This window comes from Prionailurus bengalensis, chromosome C1 (genome assembly GCF_016509475.1).
Source record: "Prionailurus bengalensis isolate Pbe53 chromosome C1, Fcat_Pben_1.1_paternal_pri, whole genome shotgun sequence".
NCBI lineage: Eukaryota > Metazoa > Chordata > Mammalia > Carnivora > Felidae > Prionailurus > Prionailurus bengalensis.
Genome location: NC_057345.1, coordinates 56,237,769 through 56,251,911, shown reverse-complemented (window position 1 = coordinate 56,251,911; position 14,143 = coordinate 56,237,769). Strand labels below are relative to the sequence as shown.

The window sequence follows — 14,143 nt, the reverse complement described above, 5'->3', positions numbered from 1 at the left end:
TTCTGGTCTTCCTCTCCACCCAGCTAGGACAGATATAGAGGTGCCTATCTTATTAGACCCCTTTGAGAATCTGATGGAAGTGATAGACCCTTCCCTCAGAAAAATTGTGAAGACAAAATTTTCGAACGACCGACACCTACCCCCCCAACCCCGACACCATTAACCTCCTGCTGCATCCCGGTCAGACCCAGGCCTGCTTGTGGTGATTTTGCTCCTCCTCCATGTTGTTTTTATTTTAATTTGCTAGCACATCCCGTAACTCCTCCATCTGCCGTCACTGCTATTATCTGACCATGTATCGTGACAGCAGCCTTGGATCACTTGGTGGTTATAACTAAAACTGAAAGTAATTATCTCATCTTGAGCCATTCACATTTAGGTGAGCGTCTAGTGGCTAAAGGACATGCGATCTGGAGGCAGACCTCTACATGGATTAGAATCCCAGCTCTGTCACCAACGTATAACCTTGAGTATGTTACTTAACCTCTCCCAAGTCTCAGTTTCCTTATTACAAAATGGGAATGATAATATGCTTATCTCATAAGGTTATTGTGAGTGTTAATTGAAGTCAGATGCCAAGAACAGTTCCTGGCACATAGTTAAGTGCTATATAAATATTTGCTATTATTACGTGATTATTTCCAGTAAAATGACATCACAAATGGGGTGATGATGGATTACTAAGAGGAGAAAAATAGATGAATAAAATCTCTTCATGCATTTGACTTGATTTACCAGTACCTGAAGGCCAAAAGTTGATTCCCTCTGTGTCTGATGTGGCTACTCGCCATCGTGGCTGTTGACTACTTGAAATGTGGCTAGTCTGAGTTGTGACGTGCTGGGTCTTAAAGATTTAGTGTGACGAAAAGAATGTGAAATGTCTCATTAGTAATTTTTCTATTGGTTACATGGTGAAATGATAATATTCTGAATAAATTCAGTTACACATATTAAAATTTCATCCATTTCTTTTTGCCTGTTTAGTGTAACTACTAGAAAATAGAAAATTATATATATATAGCTCATGTTCCATTTCTGTTGAGCAGGACTGCCTTGGGCTCATCCTTATCAATAAAACAAAAATTTGTGCTTATTTGTGATCTATTGGGAAGCCTTGTATACTCTTCCCCATTGTCCTGGAGGTTGTGCTGGACTGTCCATTTTTTAATTGGTTCCATGCAGGGAGCTGTGGCTTGGTCTTAGCAGAAGGGGTTGAGGGACCAAGGCAAAAGCAACAACCAAAGAGGCTTCTGCTGACTTGGAGGGGTTTGGATGAAAACACTACCATTTATAGTTATACTGGCTTCAGACTTTCAGCGCTCCCTGAAGTAGAAGAGAGAAGGCTCTCTATTCAGGAAGTTGAAATATGTAGGCAAAAAACTCTCCCTATTCCATCAGGAGCCAGAAAAAGCTTTGCTAATCTTTAACTAAAAGAATAAATACTCAACATCATGGCGGTCACTTGGGACTGAAAGCACACCCTTTGCAAGTGTGATTTACTTATGGAATGTTTGCTTAATTCTATTTCAGATTTATTCTACCACTTCCAACCTGAAAACGGTGGGCCACAGGAAGTCTTTCTGGTGAGTTCTCTTTCATTTTTAAAACAATGTGACTGTTTGACATTATTTTTGAAATGATATTCACACTTCTAAGTTAGATACATCCCTACCAGGACTATGATTAGATGTCTATTTATTCACACTTTTTAAAATTTCCTCTCTGAAAGGATTTAAGATGTTTCCATGCCTTAAAAAAAAGCAGATCAATCCACATTCCTTTGCTAAGAACATGGTCAGGGAAAAGATCTATGATTATATGCCAAATACTGTTAAATTTTCTTTTTTTTTTTTTTTTTTTTTTTTTTTTTTGGTAATGAAACTATTTCCAGGCCCTTGTTGATGGTCTGCTTGTTTCAAGCAGTATCCAAAACAACAAAGTGTTATTTCAGCCAAGGAATTCAGACAGTCCCTTGCAGTGTGTTGTAATGAAAATTGGCTTACAGCTACAATGTATTAGCTTTCTTACTGCTGGAGGTTTCTTCTCCTCTCTTTGAACCTAAATGTGATTGTTGTGAGAGAATAGTTATGCATTGGTAGAAAACTGACTTTAGAGTTGGGCAAATAATATACTTTTTAAGTGAAAAATCTTCTGGGGCTTCATGTGGCCTGACTCCCTAATACTGTGGTGATATTCTTATTTGCAGTGCGTAGCAGTTAGCTTTTGCTGCGTAAGAAACCACTCCAAAATATACTGCCAGAAATTCGAGCCGAAATTTCCCGACTCCAAATAACAATCATTTCCTTATCCTGCAATGTTGTGGGTTGGCAGTCTGGGCTGGGCTTTGCTGTGTGATTCTTCTGGTTTCCAGTGGGACCACTCCTGTCTGAAGTCAGCTACAGGTCCACGATGGCTAAGGCATGTGTCTCAGCATCCTCCAGGCTACCCTGAGCATGTTCACATGGGGTTGATCAGGGTTGACCGAGACAAAGTGGGAACGTCTTGAGGTTGAGGTTCAGCTGTGGCACAGCGTTGTTTCCATCACATTCTGTCGGCCAAAGTGAGCTGTATGGCTGGCCTGGAATTACGAGGCTCCAGAGTCTACCCCTTAGTACAGGAGCTACAGAACTGTACTGCAGGCAGCATGGATAAAGAGAGGGGAAGGATTGTGGCCATTTTTATAGTCCTGCCATACAGGGCTTCTGAGTCACAGGGAAAGAGAAGGGCATGGAGTGAGGACTCCGATCCATGCCTATCCCATAGCCTGCCATCCTCTGTCCCCATTCTGCTTGACAGGCCCTGGCACTGCCAGCTGGCATCTCAGTTCAGGTTTCGAGGTGTTCTTGCCAGTGTCAGACTGCCCACTCTCTGACCTTCCCTCCACTCTACACTGCCGCACTGGTCATCCTTTGGCTCATCTTTCAGGCTGTCCCTGCTTTGCTCAGAAACTGTCGGTGCCCCAGGTCACCCACAGCACCAGCCTCGACTCCTCTCTCTGGCTTCTCCATATCCATCACCTGGCTATATCCTTTCCTGCTCGCCTCTCACTATTTCCTTTATTCCAGCCATGCTGGTCCCATTACCATTTCTCTGGAGGATACTTCATGCTGCTCACCCCTTCTCCACTTGGAAACCCTTCCCATTCTGAAGGTCCCACTGGAATATTCCCTTCTCCACAATATGGCCTCCCCGCCTATTCCTGCCATCTGGGATCTGCCCTGCCCTGAACTATTTCAAAGCCAAACCCTGTGCTCTGTGGTTCACTCCCTTCACCTTGGCTAGTCTTCCTTCTTCCATTGCTTTGTCAGTGATGTCTTTGAACCTAGACATGATTGCCGTGAGATAACTGTTATACAGTGGTAGAAAACGGACCTTAGAGAGCAGACGGCTACCTACACTTTCCTTGCACCACAGAGGTGTATACTGAGAGTATAGCAGGTACTTAGTCCTAGCATAGCAGGTATACCTTAGTATAGGTACTTAGTATATAGCAGGAGGCAGCATGGACACTGCAGTTGGTTGTCTGTCAGCAGCTCATCAGGATCACATGAGACACCTGTTGAAACACAAGCACAGGGTCCCTTCTCCTGCGCCCTCCCCATTCATTAGGTCTGGGGTAGACTCCCAGAATCTTAAAGTGCTCAGATGATTCGCATGCGATTGCTGCTTGCAAGTTGGCAACCACTTGTTATGGAAAGAATAAGAAATTTATATGAGACCTGGGTCTGAGCCCTGACTCTTCTGCTGCTGGCTGTGGGACCTTATGAACTCAGCCTCGTTGAGCTTCAGTTTCTCCCTCTGTAAAATGGGAATGATGTTTAACTTGAGGCCTGCCAGAAGATCTAAAAGGAGGATGTATGTGCAAGTGTTTTATAAACCATAAAAAATAATTAAAGTGCATTAACTGGTTATGGATCTGAGGCTAGCCAAGGTTAAGAAAGGGGAAGTTACCTTCGTGGTAGGTGTGGTCGTGGTAGTGATGGAGGAATAGGCAGTGAGTAGTTGCGTGGTAGTCATGGGAGGATACATAATAACAGCAGCAATAAGTCATATTAGTGTGTACTGGGGTTTTCTTTTCTTTTCTTTTCTTTTCTTTTTTTTTTTTTTTTTTTTTTTTTTTGAGTGCTGACTGTGTGAGCCAGGCACTGCTAACTGCTTTACATGGGATTATTTGAGATTTACGAGAAGAGCCCCCTGTTCAGTTGCATCTGTACCATCATTAGGGCCTATTCCACGATTAGTAAATGAGCCCTTTGGGTTTTTTGTCCTCTTCAAAATACCCAGTTAAAATGTGCTCATCCCTGAAAGAAGAAATACTTGATTAAACTCCTGTCAACCATGGACAGCCTGTCAATGTCAAGTAACAGGTCCTGTAGAAGTGTGAACTGCTTTGATTGGATGAGAGGAGATGGGAAAGGTAGAGCAACCATTAGTGGGAGGCACAGGAAAGGGCCAGAGGGTGCCCAGCTGCCCAAGGAAGGGTGGAGTGGTGGGAGGTCTGCACGAGGGCCGGGAGAGGGGGAGGAGGACCAAGTCATCTGCCGACAGTTTGGCGCAGGGCTCTTCCTGGTCCAAGGCCACCACCTTCTCAGCCTGCTCACCTAGAGCTTCCCCAAACAGCTACCACGACAGGCAGCATTTGTAAAACTGTCTTCCATTCACCATCCAATTTGTTTTACAAATAATAAATATTTTTATTATTATTATTATTATTATTATTATTGTTTTGTTTGCAAGTAGCAGAAATCCAACTGAAACTAGTTTCTTTTTTTTTTTAATTTTTTTTTAATGTTTATTTATTTTTGAGACAGAGAGCATGAGCGGAGGAGAGAGAGGGAGACACAGAATCCGAAGGAGGCTCCAGGCTCTGAGCTGTCAGCACAGAGCCTGACGTGGGTCTCGAACTCATGAGCTGTGAGATCATGACCTGAGCCGAAGTCAGACACTTAACTGACTAAGCCACCCAGGAGCCCCACTAGTTTCTTGACTTACGTAATTAAGATGTCTGTATTGGAATGGGCTTCTGGTATAGCTGTGTCCAGGGGTTCAAAATGTATCATTAGGCCATTATCTTTCACTCTCTCCATTTTTTGGCTCTGCTCAACTCTGTCAACTTCATTCACAGGCAAGCTCTTCCCTCACCATGTGCCAGAGGTGGCCATCAATGTTACATTTCCATCATCCTCACAGCTATGGATCTCATTGAAAAGGGGTTGCTTCTTTTGCCATTTTTCTAGCAATAGGACCAAGGAGGGATCTTAACGGGCCCAGTTTGGATTCTTTGCCTGAATCAACTTGGTTAGAAGCACACAGAAGACAATAGCAGTATCTATTTGGGCAAGGTTTGTTTCTGTGGCCCTTGAGAGAGGGTGGATCCCATTTCATGGAATGCAATCCCTATGAAAAAAGGAAGAATTTCGTTACCAGTAGAAGGAAGGAAGGAAGAGAGTGCCAAGCAGATAAAATTTTTAGGTACCAGAGTCCACTGATTTAGAAATTCTTAATGGGGGCGCGGGGAGGGGTGTCCACTAAACTGGAAAGGTTTAAAATTAGATTCAGCTTCACTTTCATCGGCTATCTATTCCAGGTTTGGTATCATGATCAAGACTAGTAACAGCATATGGAGAGGTCAAGGATGGGTGACCCCACTGTGGGGTCGGGTAGGCAGCTTTGGGCCTGAGGATCTCCTACCGCATCCCCAGAATCTATAGGAGTGATTATTAACCTGGACACAGTAAATAGGCTTCAGTAGACCTGTAACCCATTGAATGAAAAAAATGAATGAGCTTTTATAATAATTTGCAAAATTGTGTGTATGCACTTTTTTACTGGAAAAAGGGATTATGCTTCCATTGTTTTCTCATAGGATTCCATGGCCCCTACCGTTTAAGAGCCATTGCTTCACACGTACTTAAATTGTTTTATATTTGGCTAGCTTAATCTTATGCATCCATTTCTTGTCTTGGCTCAGCTAATAAAGTTTAGTGTCCATGATAAACATAGTTCCCTATGGAACAGACACAGTGATGTCAGTGGCTGAGTATGTTGCATTAAATTGCATGTTGAGGTTTTTAGGCATATATGTAAACTTTTTACAACCATAGCTGCCATTTACCTAAATGCTTACCCTGGTGCCAGGTTCTGTGCTACGTGCTTTATGTGCATTATCTGAACTAGTTATTTATACACATGACTATAATTCTGCAAACCTCAGGTCTATAGTAACACGTACAAGAACCAGCTCCTTCTCTCTGCCACTGTGAGAATACAGAATATAAACTCCATCTTTTCTGTCTTCCCTGTATCTGCTGCTGTGGGTCCACCTCTCTCTACCTTTCTCCCCACAGATGATAGAATCATAGAATCCCAGAGTTGGAAGAGGCCACTAAGATCATGCAATTCAGTGGTTACAAGCTCTGCTCTTTGGTTATCTAGCTTAGGGACTCCCAAGAGGGAAGGGTGGGCAGGACCCAAGTTCCTGCCCTACTTCAGCCACCACTGTCTGCTGAAAACCACTCATCTGCAAGGATAAAAAAGGTTCAGGATTAGATGTCAGACTTGAGGTTGAGTCCAGGCTACTACTTTGCTTACCAACCTGTGTGACCCTAAGAAAGGCACCCAACCTCTCTGAACCACATGTTCCTTAGTGGTCAAAGGGGATAATAACACTTGCCTCTTGGAGTTGTTAGGGGGACTGAATGAGGTAATACCTGTAAAGTCCTTGGTCTCGTGCCTGGCACATAGTCTGTGCTTAGCAAAGGTTAGCTGTAATTAGACATTCCACACGTGGCATCCGAGACCTAATTAAGACATGGCTATATTGTCTGTTTATTCAGTGAGGTGTGTCTTTTCTCCATTTTACTTTAAAAACTTAAGCCTATGACTTCTCTGTTTTTTCTTTGCCAATAAAAAGTCCTATGGCCCCTGTAAGTAACACACACACATACCACACATGCACATTTGCTTTGGAAATTGGAAATGCTCAATGTGTGGTCAATCAGCAGTCAGTATTCACTCAAGAGAAGACTCACCCCTCCCCCGCCATCTTGCCAGTATGGGTCTCCCCAGCTGCCCACCGCTTCAGGCTTCCCCAGGTGAAGTAGGGAGAGAGGGAGGAAGAGAGGAAGATTCTTACCTCACTGCCATTGTCACGCCTGGCACTGGGTCCTCTGAGCCTGGCTGATGGACAAATGGACTCTTTCTCTCTTGGCTGCTTCCGTGGCTTTCTCAAGGCCCCCCTGCTGGAACTTTCCAGCACTCAGGCAGTATGTCTCCTTCTGCTGGCTGTGACCATCAGCCAGCAGCTTCTGGTTTCCATTCACGTTCTGTCTTTGGGGTCCTCTCACCATCAGGCTGAATGAAGGCCGTTGGGTAGAACCTGTTTTAAGGAGACCGAAGCTGGCATTCCTGGAGCCCAGAGTTCATACTCCTTCAACCCCCCCAGAGGTAGGGGGTGAGCAGTCACTTTCCCTGACACAGCCTTCTGTTCTCCCACCTTAGGCCTCCTTAGTAACCCCCTCGTATTTTGGTTCCTCAGGCAGAAGTCATATACCAGTCCCCAAACTCTAGGAGACCCATATCAAGCCTTCCAGACATTGCCTTTGAAACCCTTTTCTCTAGGCTTGAAATGAAAGGCCAGCTCCCTCCACCCAAGCCATCTTGGGGAGGGTGGGAATCAGAGAATTTCCAAGGAATCTGCCTCACAAAATCCTCAACCCTTTCCACTGCCCTGAACCTGTTTATATATCCTCCTTATGGATCTTTGAGCCAGCTAAGTCAGCTTCTTAGAAATTTCCACATAATGGTCTGGCCCCTTGCTTTGGAATTTCCCATCTGTTGAATCTTGATGCTGGAGTGGAAACTTCCACTTTAGCATCTTGTAAGATTAACTGTTAACCCCTGGCTACTGCAAGGAACTCCTCTTCAGCGCCCCTAAAAGCGACTCTCCATCCTGTTCTTGAAACTTGAGCGAGCATGGGGAGCCCCCCACCTCCTCCTCTTCTCCCAAGTGTCTTCTTCCAATTTTCAGATAACGTGAAGTTGCTGGAAGGATGCTGCTCCCACAAAGCCAGGCCCAGCTCCCAGCTACATTCCCTTTAATGGGTGTCAGAAGTGTGTGTGTGACTCCCAGTTTGAAGAAATCGGCCTGGGCGGCAGAGATTCCAATGGCAGCCAGGCTTTTACCAGCACCCTGCCTCTAAGACCACAGGGAAGCCTTTGACCTTGTCTCCGGGAAGGTTTTCCTTACCATCACACCAAAGTGCACTTGTTAAAACCGCAAGAGAAAGCTAGTATTTGGAACCTCCATGCTCAATCACCGTCTCCCATGCTCATGACCCTAACATAGTTTTTCTTGTTCTGAGGGCTGATGGGGGCCATGCTTCATGGGGATTTCTAATCAAGGCTCCGTCCATAGTTTATGAACCCTGAAAAATCAAGACTACAGAATATGCCCTACTGTCCTGCAAAGACCACCCCTTCCCCCCTGTTTTGTTTGTTTGTTTGTTTTGTTTTTTGCAGTTTTTCTTTTATGCTTCAGCATCCTTTGGAGTCAGCAGATTTTTTCTGACTTCTCCAGCCCCAGCATTGTGAACTTGGCCTCTCTGGCAAGGTGCCCTCTTTTGTCATGTGCAAGTTGGGCCACTGTGATGGTAGGTAGGTCACTCTGTGTTTAGGTCCCCCAGCTCCTGGTAAAGGCAGAGTGTCAGATGAGCAAGTGACACATGCTAGCAGGACACTCGAGTCAGAGTTGGAGTCGCTTTGGGGATGATGGCCTAAGAATGTGTTAAGTGCATTTTGGGCAATTCCATCATTGGACTGGTTCCCCCAGCAAGACTCAACGTGTATCCAGATGTGAACCTGCCTTATGCCCTCCTGTTAGTTTTTCTGGCTGTTTATAAAGATGGTAGGATCTAGCTCCCTTCTCCTCCATCCCCTGCTCTGTGTCCTCCTTCAAACCCCAGATGATGTTGGAGACAGAGGCTGACAGGGCAGAACTGAACCCCCCGACCACTTCTCACCTGTGTTCTTCTCTCAGCCTCCAAGGATACAGCGCTTTCCATTTGGCCATTCACATATCTAGATGTATGAAATAGCTAACAGGCTGTCAACTAAAACATTCTTTTTATTTGTGTGCATTTTACAGCGGGGAGGTGCATTGTGTAGACAGGTATACCAGAGTCCAGACCTTTCCTTAGCTTTTGAGATACTTTGGGCAAGGTCTCTGAGCCTCAGTTTCCTCATTTGCTAAATGAGGATAATGCCAGTTGCCTCATGAGATAGCTGCATTGCATATAATGAATTCAGCACAGCGGCCTGTCACATAGTATATGTTCAATAAATGGTAGGTGTTACCATTATTTGCTTTTGACTGTTGCAATGATTTCTTAAAAATCCTTATAGCCTTGAAAGAAGAAGCCCAATTCTCCAGCATTTTTTTCTTTTTTGGATCAAACAGGAATTTGAGAAAAAATCAAAATGTGTGCGACCACCTGCTTTGAAAAAATAGCTTGCAAATCTCATTAGTTCTTTGTCATGTACAAAGTGACTTTTTTTGGTTGCACAGGCAGCATGCCCCAAGGGCTAAAAATAAAGCTCAACCTGTCCAAATACTAAATACCTTGGGCAACGTGCGACCTCAGGCAAGTCACTTACTCTTGAAGCCTCAACTTCTGCATCAGTACAATGAGGATAACACTGCACAGGGTTATTGAGAGAATTAAGTGAAATAATCCACGTGAAATGTTTAGTACACAGTAAGCACCCAAATAATGGTGGCCACTATCTTCACATCACGATACTACCTTTATTTTGCAGAACATTTCTTTTTCCTTGTGATAAATGGCTTCATGGAGACACTTTTATATGTAAGAAGTTCTCACTGTTTTATTCAAGAAAGAACAAGAACATTTAGGAGCAGGTTTGCTTATAAATACCAGGCTGTAGCATATACAAAAGCAAGCTACATTAACTAAACAACTTGTCATATCTTTAGACCTCCTCTCATTTCCTTGTTAAGATTTGAATAAGTGATTTTGCCACTAGATTGGGAGAAGTTTATAGATTATTTTTACAGGGACTGTGAAAATATGCAAACATAGCTATATTTGGTGAGGTGCTTTAAATTCACATCAGTTTCTTTTCTGTTGTCAATAGGACTGGCATAGTTGGAACCTTTGTGGAGCCCAAGGACGTCTCAAAAGGAGACCTGACCTTCCCATCAGGAGGAGGGGGAGAAGGCAGGGCCTGAGCCAACGGGATGACCCAAAACAAGGGCAGAGGCTTGGTCAGGCAGGGTTGGAGAGCTGGCCAGTGGTGGAGCTCGGATTCCTGATTAAGGAGGTTCATTCCCTCTAACAGGAATCCCGTGGAACACTTCCTTCCTAGGATCCCCCTGGGGCAGTGGGCACTCCGGAGCCAGTAGAGCTCCAGACTCCTTGCATCTTACCAGGTGCCCATGCTGTGCCAAGTACAGGGTTTGTATAGAATGAAGCGGCATCATGATTTGTTGGACTGATTTTGAAGTTTAGGTAACTCATGCCTGTACATCTTTGGTGAATGAATTGCCCAGGGAAGCAGAAACCCGCTCTTATGTTGGGTTTGACTTACCCACCTCCGCAGACAGACTGTTCAGGAGTACTTCCTTTACCTAGAAGCTTAAAACCTGGCTGGTGAGCTAGAGAAAAGGGGAGGCAGTACAGCCTTCAGGGTGGGACCGGTAGGTGGGGAAGCAGTGGGGCCACTTCTGTTGTTTGGTTGGGAGGTGTTTATTGAGCACCTGTGATGTGCCTGGGGCAGGGTGAAGAAGGAGCAGAACCAATGGGGACACTTTTGGCGGCTGACCACCTTGCACTCTCTTTCCCAGCCTCTTAGTCCACTTCCTGAGGTGGGAACTGAGCCATGTGACCATACAGAAATCACCCATTGCCATTTTGTGGACAAGGCTTGCAGGAGCCTCTTGCCAACACAGTCACTCCTCAGCCAGCAGTGCTGGCCACAGAGCTAATGACGGTTATGATGCCTGAGTTTCAGGGTCTTTCACCACTGGGGACCCCTTCTGAGACCCTATAGCTAATGTGCCATTCCTAACTTTATATTCTTCTGGTAAAGAGGCCCCCAAATCGAATAAGGCTCAGGGTCCACAAAAACTAGATCTGTTCCTAGGCCAGGGAGAACTGGCACACACTCAGGGTCTTTCCTTCTGCCCTGTTATGCCATCACCAAGAGACTAAACCTACAGTTTGCTTCAACTTTGAGAACAGGTTATGCCCTGTGTGAGACCTCTTCTGTGGCTTTATCTGAGTTCCCACTGGGAGCACGTAACCCTTTCTGTGAAGGGAAGGAAGGCCAGTGAGGAATTGCTGTCTGGGCTCCTTCCTGGCCACCAGACACCCTCAGGAGGTGGCAAGGTCCCACCATTCCTCCAGGAAAGCAGGGCGGGTGCTCTCAGGCCTCCAGTGGCTTTGTGGTTGCACAGGAGGAGGCCCTGCAAAGGGAACCCTGTGTGAGGCGCAGTGGAAAATTCTCCTAAAAAAAAAAAAAAAAAAGTAATATCCTTGAAACTGTATCAGCTTTGGCAAAACCATAACCCTGATCTCAAGTTTTAGGAGAGTAGACCTGCCAACCTACAGCACTATGCTGATAAAGTGTTCCTGCTCGCTGCCTTAATCATGTCCCTTCCCTCATTGCACAAAAGGGCTGGAGTGCTTGTTAATCAGTGAGAATTAAATGTATTGACAAGAAGCAGGAGGAGGGGGAAAGGCCCATTTTGTACTTGAATATCTAACTAGCGCTTTGCAAAAAAATCCCGTTTGAAAGGAATTTCCTTGTTTCAGTGAAATGCTGGCCAACTTCGCCCCCTGGAGGAGAATTGGAGAATTGCATAAAACGAGCCATCTGAGGCATCCTTATTGTTCTGACAGTCTGGAAAGAAATTGTCAGCCTGTGATGAGTCAGGATAGGGAAAGGGGCCTGGTCTGTAAAACTTTTTGGGGTTTTTTTGGTTGTTTTTTTCTTCTGCCTTCAAACAATTATTCTAAACCTAGGTTCAAATACTTGTTTTGTATCTATAAAGCGTAAAATAGTTAAAATGTTACCAGGTTTAAGGCTCACACCTATTAAACTACAGTGGACACTTTTTTTTTTTTTTGCCAGGTCTCGTGACCAATGCTAATTACCAATGCTAAGGATTGAGCCTCCTTTTATCCCTTGAAGTTGTGGTAGAGACAAAAACAACCAGAAAATAGAAATTTTCAACAACCAACTAGATACATATTGGTGATCCTAACTTAAAAACTGCAGCTCACCATTGCCTACATTGGAATCTTTTGAGTTAGTCCTGCTGGTTTAAATTACTTGCCTCTGGGGCGCCTGGGTGGCTCAGTCGGTTAAGTGTCCGACTTCAGCTCAGGTCATGATCTCGCGGTCCATGAGTTTGAGCCCCGCGTTGGGCTCTGGGCTGATGGCTCAGAGCCTGCAGCCTGCTTCTGATTCCGTGTCTCCCTCTCTCTCTGTCCCTCCCCTGTTCATGCTCTGTCCCTCTCTGTCTCAAAAATAAATAAACATTAAAAAAAAATTTTTTAAATATATTACTTGCCTCAGTTCACTTACACTTGCTACTAGCACCTGCCAGAAAGTAGCTTTCAGTCACAATTAGGCTAACAAAGTAAGACTTACTTCCCTACTACTTCCTATACTTTTTGTATATTTTTAAAACCAAAATGCAAAACAGAAGGGTAATAGCCAAAATATAAACACCTTCCCATGTATTGCAGCTTTTGTTAAGAGATGATTTTGTCCTGACGCTTTTACTAATCCTTTGTTAATTACTCAACTGCTTTTAATTACCAGATCTGACCCAATTATTTAGCTTCTGTTGTGTCTTCTATAATTAGAGCCTTCATAATAAAAATCTCATCTACTATCTTTTGTTCACCAAGTGGTAGTTCATGTCCCTGGGTGAATGTTTATCATCTCTATTGTTCTAGATTTTCATCCCCCAAGTGGAGGACACAATCACAGTATTTTTATTAGTAATGGTATTAATAGTTTAATAGTTATTGTTTTTCCTTTCCCTGCTCTCAGGAATCCTGAGACACACTTCAGTATTTGAGGGCATGGCATTGTTAAGAGGGTGTTTGTTACTTCTACATCAGATTCATTGCCTACTTGGGGCTGTGTGTCCTTAAAAGAAGGATGGGAAAGGGAAGACTGTACACATACCTTGTAGGTTATTATTGTGAACCCTTTTTTTTCAATATTTGACAGAGGTTTCTAATGATTATTGATCATACGTGTATTTATTGTATATAATATTTCATCTTGTGCAATTTTTATATAAGAAAATGATTTTTTTAATGTTTATTTATTTTTGAGAGAGACAGAGCACGTGAATGAGGGAGGTACACAGAGAAAGGGAAACACAGAATCTGAAGCAGCCTCCAGGCTCTGAGCTGTCAGCACAGAGCCCCACACAGGGCTCAAACGCACAAACCATGAGACCATGACCTGAGCTGAAGTTGGATGCTTCGCTGACTGAGCCACCCAGTTGCCCCAGAAAACCATTTTTTCACTGTACCATCTGTTTGCTTTTTGCACCCAATGTATGGAAACCAACTGTCCTAAGTGCTAAGTAGGCATTACTGGGGGGGGGGGGGGGGATATATTTCCCCCAGGATAAGTTCCTGGGAGATTGCTCTTGTGTCTAGCCTCTTGACACACTCTGACGAAGCTCAGAGCAGGTAGTGAGCCTGGGGAGCGGGAATTCCTGCTGGCCCCATCTCAGTCCACAGCACCGGCTGGTTTCTTTTCTTTGTGAATACTTACCTCCTTGCCTACGTCTGCAGCCACCACCCCTGTTATTTGGAGGAGAAGACACACACCTTTCTCAGTCATCTGCCCCCTTTTCATTGTTGAAAGTGACCATTAATCTAATGTTGAGACAGCCTGATTCATTAATGATTCCTTGATGTTCAGATAATTGCAAGGCTGAGCAACATCAGGATGGTTTGCATGTTTCCTCTCATTTCAGAATTTTCAAGCTTTCATTATTCGCAAACTGCAACATGCTGACGTTCAGACTCTGCTGACTAGGACAGACAGGAAGGAGAAGGGCAAGGTTTGCCACTGAGAGATGGGAGTTTGG

At 44.4% G+C, this 14,143-nt stretch overlaps 1 protein-coding gene across 2 annotated transcripts in view; it reads left to right on the top strand.

Moving 5' to 3' along the window:
- Nucleotides 1-14,143, top strand: part of GNG12 (G protein subunit gamma 12) — a 129,946-nt gene that overhangs the window by 48,855 nt on the left and 66,948 nt on the right. For both annotated transcript variants that reach the window (XM_043575228.1, XM_043575229.1), the window contains exon 2: nt 1,531-1,583. The gene's annotated coding sequence lies outside the window, so the exon portion shown is untranslated. The remainder of the gene's footprint in view (nt 1-1,530; nt 1,584-14,143) is intronic.